This window comes from Rhynchophorus ferrugineus, unplaced genomic scaffold (assembly GCF_030347505.1).
Source record: "Rhynchophorus ferrugineus isolate W39M unplaced genomic scaffold, kcgeb_rfMv2 rfM8, whole genome shotgun sequence".
NCBI lineage: Eukaryota > Metazoa > Arthropoda > Insecta > Coleoptera > Curculionidae > Rhynchophorus > Rhynchophorus ferrugineus.
This window is the reverse complement of record NW_027472587.1, coordinates 35,010,116-35,021,524: the sequence shown is the minus strand read 5'-3', so window position 1 is coordinate 35,021,524 and position 11,409 is coordinate 35,010,116. Positions and strand designations below refer to the sequence as shown.

The 11,409-nt window shown below is 33.0% G+C and overlaps 1 long non-coding RNA gene across 3 annotated transcripts; it reads right to left on the bottom strand.

Moving 5' to 3' along the window:
- Window positions 1-204: 204 nt before the first annotated feature.
- Window positions 205-6,949, bottom strand: LOC143201160 (uncharacterized). Of its 3 annotated transcripts, XR_013006891.1 has the most exons (4): window positions 1,061-1,119; window positions 715-830; window positions 485-600; window positions 205-370 (listed from the first exon to the last, which is right to left on the bottom strand). It is a non-coding gene; the product is annotated as an uncharacterized LOC143201160 (long non-coding RNA). The 3 variants fall into 3 exon arrangements; XR_013006892.1 differs by lacking the exons at window positions 205-370; window positions 485-600; window positions 1,061-1,119 and adding an exon at window positions 6,811-6,948 and having other exon boundaries at window positions 755-830; XR_013006893.1 differs by lacking the exons at window positions 205-370; window positions 485-600; window positions 715-830; window positions 1,061-1,119 and adding exons at window positions 1,239-1,402; window positions 6,811-6,949.
- Window positions 6,950-11,409: the final 4,460 nt, after the last annotated feature.

The window sequence follows — 11,409 nt, the reverse complement described above, 5'->3', positions numbered from 1 at the left end:
TGATAAATTGGTGGGGTTCCGCTTGATTGGTAGAACAGAAACCTTCCTAGTAACCTGAAATTGAGTAAAAATCAGAAACCAGAAATCAGGCTGTTCAAAAAGAAAGGAGAAATACTATATAAAACAATAGAAATAAAAAAAAATTAATGGAACAAGGCATTAACCCGAGGTATTCTTTAAAAGCGAAATAATAACAAGAATATATTTTTGTATACATCATTTATTGGGTATTTATTAATGTTTAAAAAACACCTAAAAATAACCAAAAAAGAAGAAAGTGACAAATAACCATAGGCTGATAAATTGGGGGCGGGGTCCATTGAAAAGGGGCGGCTTGATTGGTAGATACCATGGTAACCTTCCTAATAACCTGAAATTCAGTAAAAAGAAAAGAAAATATCTGTTATCTTATAAAACTTAAATCAAATTTTCCCGCCAACTATATACATCATTTATTGGGTATTTATTAATGTTTAAAAAGTACCTAAAAGTAATCAAAAAAAGAAGAAAGTGACACATAACCATAGGTTGATAAATTGGGGGGGTCCATTGAAAAGGGGCGGCTTGATTGGTAGATACCATGGTAACCTTCCTAATAACCTGAAATTCAGTAAAAAGAAAAGAAAATATCTGTTATCTCATAAAACTCAAATCAAATTTTCCCGCCAACTATATACATCATTTATTGGGTATTTATTAATGTTTAAAAAGTACCTAAAAGTAATCAAAAAAAGAAGAAAGTGACACATAACCATAGGCTGATAAATTGGGGGGGTCCATTGAAAAGCGGCGGCTTGATTGGTAGATACCATGGTAACCTTCCTAATAACCTGAAATTCAGTAAAAAGAAAAGAAAATATGTTATCTTATAAAACTTAAATCAAAATTTCCCGCCAACTATATACATCATTTATTGGGTATTTATTAATGTTTAAAAAGTACCTAAAAGTAATCAAAAAAAGAAGAAAGTGACAAATAACTATAGGCTGATAAATTGGGGGCTGGTCCATTGAAAAGGGGCGGCTTGATTGGTAGATACCATGGTAACCTTCCTAATAACATGAAATTCAGCAAAAATATCCCCTATCATATAAAACTCAAATAAAATTTTCTCGTCAACTAATGGCTGTTCAAAAAAAAGGAGAAATACGATATAAAACAATAGAAATAAAAACAAAATTAATGGTACAAAGCATTAACTCGAGGTATTCATTAAAAGCGAAATAATAACAAGAATATAATTTTGTATACATCGTTTATTGGGTATTTAATAATGATTAAAAAATACCTAAAAGTAATCAAAAAAAGAAGAAAGTGATAAGTAATCATAGGCTGATAAATTGATGGTGGTTCCACAAAAAAGGGGCCGCTCGATTGGTATCATGGTAACCTTCCTAGTAACCTGAAATTATTATAAAAACTCAAAATTTCTGATATAGAAAAATGTATAGTTGTTACACATATAGTCAATTCAAAACAGTAGTGACAATGCAGTGATTAAATGTAGTTTTATCAAGAAAGATGTATACAGATTGTAACAGGGCAAACTAAACAGAAATGTAATAATATCATAATGACTTTACAAGGATACATTGCATCGAAAGAAACAAGAACTAAGCGTAAAACATAAATATGCTCTCTAATGAAAGTCAAATTGTTAATTAGGTGGATTAGGCTTTCCCGGGATACCACTACACAAAAACACGCGTCTAGAACCCTACCTATACTAGTGTGGAAAAAAGTTTTATGTATTTATAATAAAACAGTTCTAATCTATAAAGTATTGTGTATGTATAATTAGTTGTAGTTTTATGTTCTTCAATAATATATACATTAGATGTACTATAATGTTAAAATTAATTATAATACATAACACTCTTGTTTCATTAGTTTATTTGTATTAAAATTTTGTTATATATCAGAGCCAAAAAGTACTAAAACTTGGAGTTACTGCAGCATCATTGCAACGTTTTGACAGGTCACCCGTGTCACTACTGTTTTGAATAGACTATATAACATATACTAGAATATAAAATGCGTAGTTGATAGGTTAAATAAATTTTTTGTTTATTTTTATTTAGTTATTACAACGATTATTATGCACATAGTTTATATTAGAAGGTTTCTTTTTGTGTTAACAATCTAAGTTTGATTATTTTTTACTATTTAGTGCGTTCCTTATTTATTTTTTGAGGTCGGTTTCATTTTTCTGAACACATGCCTACAATTTATCTGAATACGTACCTAAACCTCTTTATCTATTTATAAAATTATTTTAACTACTGCCACCTGGAATCAGTGTCGAGCAACAAATTAGATGTATTTTGTTCGTAATTAAATTTTGTGTATATGGCACAAAAATTATATTATTATTTTCGTATGATATATGAAATGTCTTTATTTCAAGCCAAACAAGAAAAGTATTGTGTTTAATATCGAGAATCCTCCTTTATCTATCTATAATCTTAAATAAGTTTAAATTATTTGTTTGAAAAGAAGATATTTTCGTATAATCTTAGCTTATCTATGAGTTATAAATCCTTATTCCCATTCCCCAACACCCATCATTTTATGGGTTTGTTTTTTTCCGATGTCGATGTAAACAAAGCTTTAAACCTTTTTTTCTTCGTTGCCTAGGTTGTTTTGATCAACTCCAACAAGCAGCAACATGTAAACATGCTACCGTAATAGTCTTCTAATTGATTTGTTTGTGCAAATTTGTCCTAAGAGTTATCTGAAATATCCTATTAAAACGAATTGTATTTTTATATACAAACAGGCTTTAAGTACGTAACTAATGGCATTTTTATGATGCGAACTGATAAACATCTATTTAGTTTTTGAAAAATAACCTTATCAAGTACAAATATTTGCTAAAAATCTTCTTCGGAATATAGTTGTTTTCTTCAGATAGTAAGACTTACAATATGTATTGTAGTTATTTTATATATGGCGTTTTCCAATAACAGGGTATTGATATTGAGAGGATATGAAAGAAGCTGTATGTGTAAAGCTTATGTGTTTTTTTAATAGTTCAATTTTTTTTCACAGTCTTTTTTCAAACAACATAATTCCCTTCAAGAGTGATACACTGATTATAGCTACCCTCCAAAAATATAGACGCCATAACCTTGCCAGCTGACTGTTGCGTTTTACCACGCTATGGAGCGGGTTCATCGTGTGCACTCCACTCCGATGACTGTCGATAGAACTTCGAAGTAAAATGATGGAGCATCCATTGTCACATATCGATGTAAAAGCTCAGGTTTTTTACACATTTATTAAGATGATTAATCTTCAAACACCGAATCATCAACTCATTGTTGTTTTTGGTCAAAAGTGAGCTCGCGCAGCACTCACTTTGCACAGAGGTTTCTCATACCCTAATATTCATGTGTTATATGATGTACACGTTAAGTTGATATCTTTAGAGTGTCAGCTATTTCATTCAGTTTCAGTTTACGGTCATTCAAAATCATTTTGTGGATTTTTTAAATGTTTTCTTCGGTAACAACCTCTTCTGGGCGTCCACTGCGTTCACTGGCTTCGGTGCTTGTTTCACCACGTCTAAACTTAGCATACCAATCCTTGATGGTTGATTTTCCTGGGGCAGTACCCGGAAACTAGGCATCAGGCCAATTTTTTGCTTCAACTGTCTTTTTTACCTTCAAAAAGCAATATTTTATCGACACGCGAAATTCCTTTCTATCCATTTTTTCACAATAACAAAAGTTGCTTCACTCAAAATGCTATAATTCACAAATTTCTCTCAGAAAGATATAAGTATAATAACAAATAAACAGAAAACGTATACAAATATAACCACATTTCATTCTTACCTTTACCATAATCTTCAAATAAGTTCTGTTTCCATATTATTTCACAAAAAAATATATTCTTTGTTCCATAACAATCTACAAAATTAGTGTCATGAAATGTTTATTTTACTAATAATTCATACCTTAAACACTTATTTTCACATTATCTGTCGCTAATTTTGCCTATGAAATAATTATATTACCTCAACAAAATGTAAATACAAAATTAACATAAAATGACTTCTATCTATAACTGTAGTAGTATAAAGTTGTAAAACTGGTGAGGCTAGATTAGAACAAGTGCGCAGGTAGAGTTCCAGCCAATTGAAACTTATATAGGCATGGATGTTTATTTTTTTACTGTCGTCTCCATAGGCTCTATATTAGTTTTTGTTGTAATAATGTTTATGACTTAACACTACGGTATTTACTATTATATGTACCTCACTACACTAAACTACATAAGATCGAATGGTTTGATTCTTTTGAGCGGATGTCCTGTTTTGGTGTTATCCAAGACTTGTAATACTTCGATATTGATATGAGAATGGGACCTGTCCTCATGTCTGCTTGCAGTTCTTTTGATGTTTTGAGTTCCAATCGATATCTGAAGGTGTCAGGGTGAGCAATGAGTCCTGTAGCATATCGGTGCACCGACAATACTTCCCAGAACTTGGTTCTGGAGAACTTTGTATTGCATTAATAATGGTTTTCGCAGAAAATCCCCATAATATAATTTCGTATGTCCGTCAGAATTCATTCCCAGATACTCAGCGTTGTTGCTACATGGAATTTTATTACTATTCATTGTAATTGGTGCTTGCGCGGTCTGATTACACTTGAACTGGATATGCACAGATTTACTTTCATTAATTTTTATTTTCCAAGTCAAAAGAAAGTTACGACGAAATTGGCAACAGCAAAGGACTGAAGAGAATAAAAGAAAATTTAATAGGGCCATAAAAGAGCTGAGAGATCTAATTCAAATTGAACAAAACCAAGGCATTCAAGAATACCTAGAAAACTTGACATCAACTGAGGCTACAGACTATTCGTTGTGGAAAGCAACAAAAAAGCTTAGGAGATCCCAGCAGCATAACCCACCTATTAAAACAAGCGAAAATAATTGGGCGAGAAGCAATAAAGAGAAGGCCGACATTTTCTCAAAACACTTAAAAAATGTTTTTAAACCTTTCCAGTCTCAGCTACATAACGATGACGAAAATAAAATTACTAGCTTTCTAGATTCGTCATTTCAAATGGATTTACCACACGAGAAATTAACGGTCAAAAAAGTTAAACATACAATAATGAGAGAGATTAATATTAAAAAAGCTCCTGGTTATGACTTAATTACTGGCAAAATTTTAAAAGAACTATCAGAAAAGGCTATAAAACTATTAACATATATATTTAATGTTATGCTACGAATTAATTATTTCCGTAGTATCTGGAAAGTAGCTAAAATATTAATGATACTTAAACCAGGAAAAATACCAGAAGATGTGACCTCCTACCGACCTATAAGTTTATTACCAATAATCTCGAAAGTTTTCGAGAAATTATACATAAAAAAACTAAACTATATAATAGAAAAAAGAAAAATTATTCCAGAACATCAGTTTGGCTTTCGCAATAAGCATGGGACTATAGAACAAGTGCATAGACTTGTAAACCAAATAAACGCTGACCTAAATGCCAAAAGATATTGTTCGGCTGCTTTCCTAGACATATCTCAGGCTTTTGACAAAGTATGGCATACGGGCTTGCAGGTTAAACTAAAGAAACTTCTCCCTCATCCGGACTATCAGCTATTAAAATCGTATCTCACTGACAGACATTTTATTGTAAATCAAGGCGATGAACATACCGAATTAAATCCCATATATTCAGGAGTTCCGCAAGGTAGTGTAATGGGTCCAGTACTGTATCTTCTGTATACGGCTGATCTGCCCACCACAAAAGTAACTACTGTGGCAACATATGCAGACGGTACAGCAATCTTAGCATCCGATGAAGATCCAGTCACAGCATCAATAAACCTACAAACCCACCTGGATCAAATACAATTATGGTTGAAGACATGGCGCATTAAAGCCAATGAATCAAAATCCACGCATATAACGTTTACCCTGCGTAGAAGAACATGTCCACCAGTAAATATCAATCATCGTCAACTCCCCCAAGCAGAGCATGTTAAATATCTTGGTATGCATTTAGATCGACGCCTAACCTGGAAGAAGCACATACTCTCTAAACGGAAACAACTAGGACTAAAATTATATCAAATGTATTGGCTCATTGGGCGCAAATCCAAGTTATCATTAGATAACAAGGTATTGCTGTATGAGTCTATACTCAAGCCCATTTGGACATATGGAATTCAACTATGGGGTACCGCTAGCAAATCTAATATATCAATCATTCAACGGTTCCAAAATAAGGTGTTGCGTGCCATTGTTGATGCTCCGTACTATATTTCAAATAAAGTGATACAACGCGATATTCCTCTAGAACCTATAACGAGTGTAATCCAACGTGTTTGTGTGAAGTACTTCGAAAGAGTGTCAGTGCATCCCAATGTACTCGCTAATCAGCTAAATATGCGACGTGATATTGAAGTGCGTAGACTAAAACGTTTAACACCACCTGATCTGATTACTGGACATATGTAGAGTTTAGAATAAGCATTAGAATAAGTCTAATTAATTAAGATAATATTTTATACAGAAGATTGCTTAATGAAGTGATTTTCTACATGCCATGTATATATAATATAAACAGAAGAAATACTTATTGCCAATAGGGCAGATTGTGGACTCACGAAGAGTAATAAAAAAAAATAATTAATTTTTATTTTCCAAGTTTGGGACCGATTATTTATATTGTCTGTGTTGAATCCCAGTGTCATCAGCAAATGTAGACGTCGTGATAATTTCCATTTGTGCTATATCACATGTGTAGAGTAGATAAAGAATTAGTCCAAATTTACCTCTTTGTGGTACACCTGCTTTAGCTTCTTTTATTGCAGATTAGGCTTCTTCTTGCTTGACTTTAAAGATTCTGGTTGTAATGTAAGGTTTCAATAAATGCGCAAGTTGATTCGGTAATATGTTTTGTAGCTTATGAACATGCCGTCTGAAATAAAAATTACAAATATTACTACTATATCCGACTGTGCTTTAGTTTAGTCGCGCCTTATAATAATCGCCACTATTTGTGATGTTTAATTAAATTTGTATTGTATGTAGTGTATTAAGTGTATTAACCTTACCATAAGTTAATCTAATTTAATTTTAATTAGGGACAACTGTACTGGTATTTGCCTTTTGGTTAAAGTATAAAAGCAAAGCTGATAAAGTATATCAGAAAAGCATTAAAGAAAACCGCGATCGTGTCGCGTAATTTAAACATAACCTATCTTAACGCTCTTCTTGTGAAATATCGTGACGGAATATAAATAAAAATACTACCATTCAAGAATTTAATTAATCCAATCGAACTACTCGCGACTTAAACCGTGCTTTCTCACAAAACAAACCCACAAAAGATTCCGTCCCGAAGCCGCCTTCGCCAAATATTGAATCGCCGAATCATTTTAATTAAGGCATTCAAAAAATCAACAAATAAAACGGCCGCATTTACAACAGGCGCGAACTGATTGAAATTATTAGTTTATTAGTGGGGAAACGGCTTATAGACAAACAAGCAAAACCTAGTAATATTTGGTTAACGATGGTTGTGTTGACTGTCATATAATGTGGCCTAGTGAAACTTCGCATAAAAAGCAAATATTATTGTTTGTCAAATACTCGTTGATTACGTACCAACTTAATAAATAATTTCGCTATCGCATTGTGTTTCGCGCGCTTTAATAAGCACGATACCGCTGTCATTAAGGAGTCTTAACTTTGCCGATGCTAGTTGACTTTATCATCTCGAAATTGGTCTGTTAAATTGTTCCCTTTTATTAATGAGGTACAAGGGATAGACAAAGCTATATGAACATGCCACACGCTTTTTATATTTCGGGAATTGGCACTGTTGTCATGTAAGTCTATCTGAAGGTTCCATCGTAAAGTTTGACATTTTTGACGATACACGTACTCAGAATATTTTGTCGCATGGACGCTATTTATTTATTTTATGTTTAGTTGAAAGTTTCGTCTCGGCAAAAAATGGAACTGAATCGTGAACATTTTCGTGGGATGATTTTTTACGATTTTCGACGTGGATTTTTACAAAAAGAGTGCATCAATCAAGTTGGCGATGAAGCTCCATCAAAAACCACCGAGTATCGCTGGATTAGTGAATTCAATCGCGGTGCCAAAATCGGTTGTTGTGCTAGAAAAAACATTGATGCTGTGTGCCAAATGATCAAGCAAGATCGTCATGTTGCCTATTGTGAGATTGAGGCATCCCTAAGCATTAGTTCCACCAGCATATGTACGATTTTATATGAACACTTAGCTGTGCGAATGTTATGTTCGCGTTGGATCCCACACAAGTTGACAATCGCTCAAAAAAATGCTCATATCGATTAGTACAAAGAAATGCTTAAGAAATTTAATCGAGGTGCTTCGAAAGACATTTATAAAATCGTGACGGGTGACGAATCATGGATATATTCGTATGAGCCCGAAAGTAAGCAGCAATCCACTGTATGGGTGTTCCAAGACGAACCAAATCCAACGAAAGTGGTTCGCGCACGAATCACTTCAAAGAAAATGGTGGCCTGTTTCTTCGGGAAAACTGGTCATATTGCAACAGTGCCTCTAGAGGATCGTAGAACAGTACATTCTGATTGGTACACAACCATTTGTTTGCCAGAAGTCTTTGGTGAAATAAGGAAAAAAAACAAGAGACGCCGGATTGTTTTTCATCATGACAATCCAAGCTCTCACACATCGGCTCAAACAAGAAACTATTTGAGCACTCAAAATATCGAATTGGTGGGTCATCTGCCGTACAGACCCGATTTGGCACTCAGTGTTTCTTTTTGTTCCCATCCGTGAAGAATAATCTGCGTGGTTAACGATTTTCATCGGCCGAAGAAGCTATTGAAGCGTTCAAAAATCATGTTTTGAAGATACCTCATTCGGAATGGAATAAACGCTTTGAAAATTGGTTTAATCGTATGCAAAAGTGTCTGGATTATCGTGGCAAGTATTTTGAAGAACAATAAAAATATATTCGCAGCTTAACTATTTGTTTTTTCCTTCCTTTTGAAATATAAATATAAATAGTTTTGCTCAGTTTACATGCTAAATCCTGCATAGTATATTCAAAGTAGCAGTGAACTCACGCCAATGAATTTATAAGGTCAAATTCATATAAATTAGATATTCTAATATAAAAAATATAATGAAACGAAAATGATATAAAATATAATTTATTTTTACGTAATTTTTAGGACCCTTTAAAAAATACGGTTTATTACTAGTTGTATTCATATCACCTTTGAAAATTCCGAAGCATTAGAACGGAATAGATAAAATGGTCCGGTAGGAGGCGCCAACTATCTTGACAACCCTGGAAAATCCTTTATTTACTAGACATTGCTTCATTAGAAATTACAATTTTTGATGATCTCAATTGAAATGCCTTTTGGCGTATCTTTTTTATTTGATATAAATGTGATGCAACTGGTTGTCTGAAAGCTCTTGGAGAGTTTTGCGAGATTTTTGTCCAATAAATTTTCTAATTCAATGTCTTCGAACTTCGACAACTAGGATATGAAGGAGCAACACTGCCATAGTTTTGTGAAAGTGTTGACTGGGCTTCGCTAGCTGATCGCTTCCAATGAATAATAAGTAATATCGAAAATACAATTTTGCAAGCACCTATTACTAAATATGAAATATTCACTCAACAAAATAAATGAGTATTCATATTATTGGGGTTCTAAATAAAATATTGGAATTTGTTGTTCGAAAACTCCATGTGAGTATATTACAAAGGTGACATGTGTATCACTGCCTACCAATTTAGTTTTTTTATGGTAAATATGCCGAGTTTCATGCCTGTGCTTAGGAAAGTCCACAGTAACTACCATAAGCTTTCCTTATTTCAATAGAGCATTTTAGAACTATTATAATTATCCTAATATTAAATACAAGGGTCTTTCTTTTTGACAAACAGACCCTTTGAAAAAATAAGTAATAAACCATTTACTAGTTGTATGCGTATCATCTTTGAACATTCCGAAACGTTAGAACGGAATAGATAAAATAGTCCGGTAGAAGGCGCCAACTATCCTGGCAACCCTGGAAAATCCTTTATTTACTAGACATTGCTCCTTTCAAAATAATTTTTTTTTATGATCTCAATTGAAATGCCTTTTGGCGTCATCATATGATGTAAACGTGAGGCAAAAAGGTCATGGACTGTTTTGCGAGATTTTTATCCAATAAATCCTGTAATTCACTGTCAACTGGGGTATGAAGGAGCAGCATCGCTCTAGATTTTTTATAAGTGTTTCATGGGTTTCCGTAGCCGATTTTTTCCAAACAACAACACAAGCAAGTTATGTCGAAAATATAATTTTGAGCGTTTCGTGATTAGCGTGTGTATTTACTAAATAATTCCATTGTTTTAAATAATAAGTAATAATGTTATGTAGAGGTTTATTAAAACCAACTTATTGGTTAATTGGAAGAAAACCACAATTATCAGTACATATTTCTAATGTACAAGCAAGTTTTGAAACATATATGAGTATACGGAATTCAATTATGGGGATGTTCCGTGAAAACTTATATAAATACAATACAAATTTTACAAATCAAAGTCTTGAGAATCATAATAAGTGCACCTAGATACTTGCTGACTTATTTATTACACGGAAACCTTCAAATATCAGTTAAAGAAAGACAATAACACCAGAGCAGTAGTCAGACACAAAAGAATCAAGCTATTTGATCTTGGGTAGTGTAGTGTAATGAGGTGTATTTAGTAGAAAAACTGCAGTGTTCATTCATAAATAATAATACACTATAGACTAAGTTAGGGTCGATTAGACTATCTAAATGACTCATGTACACATGTACCTAGATTTGAGCCATTATAAAGACGTATTGTAGGTTAGTCAGCAACGATTATTAACAATGTAATGAACGTTAATAACTTTAACGTTATTTATGGACATCGGCAGCGGATTTATTCCAATCAACCACAAATAGTTTTTTTCACACGTCTGTTGAAAGTACGTACTTTCGTCCCTAACAACAGGAAAGAATGTTATATATATATTCCCCTCTATAACGGCGGGAGGACATAATTTCTTATGCGTATTTATACTCGTAACTAGGGACTATTTATTCTGTAGCCACAACAAATTGTTTACCTAACCTAAAAATAATCATCAATGTTGTTTTGAATGTTGTTAATAACGTACTTTAGACTGGCTATGAAAAAAAAAATCGTATACACCATACGGGCCAAAAGTTATAAAGTTATCAGCCAAAAATATCGGCCCTGCTCATCATGGTTCATTGTGGTGTAATATACTATTAAATACAATTTTGAATATTTCATTTTTTATGGTAAATATGCTGGGTTTCATTACAGGGCTTAAATATGTTTACAATAA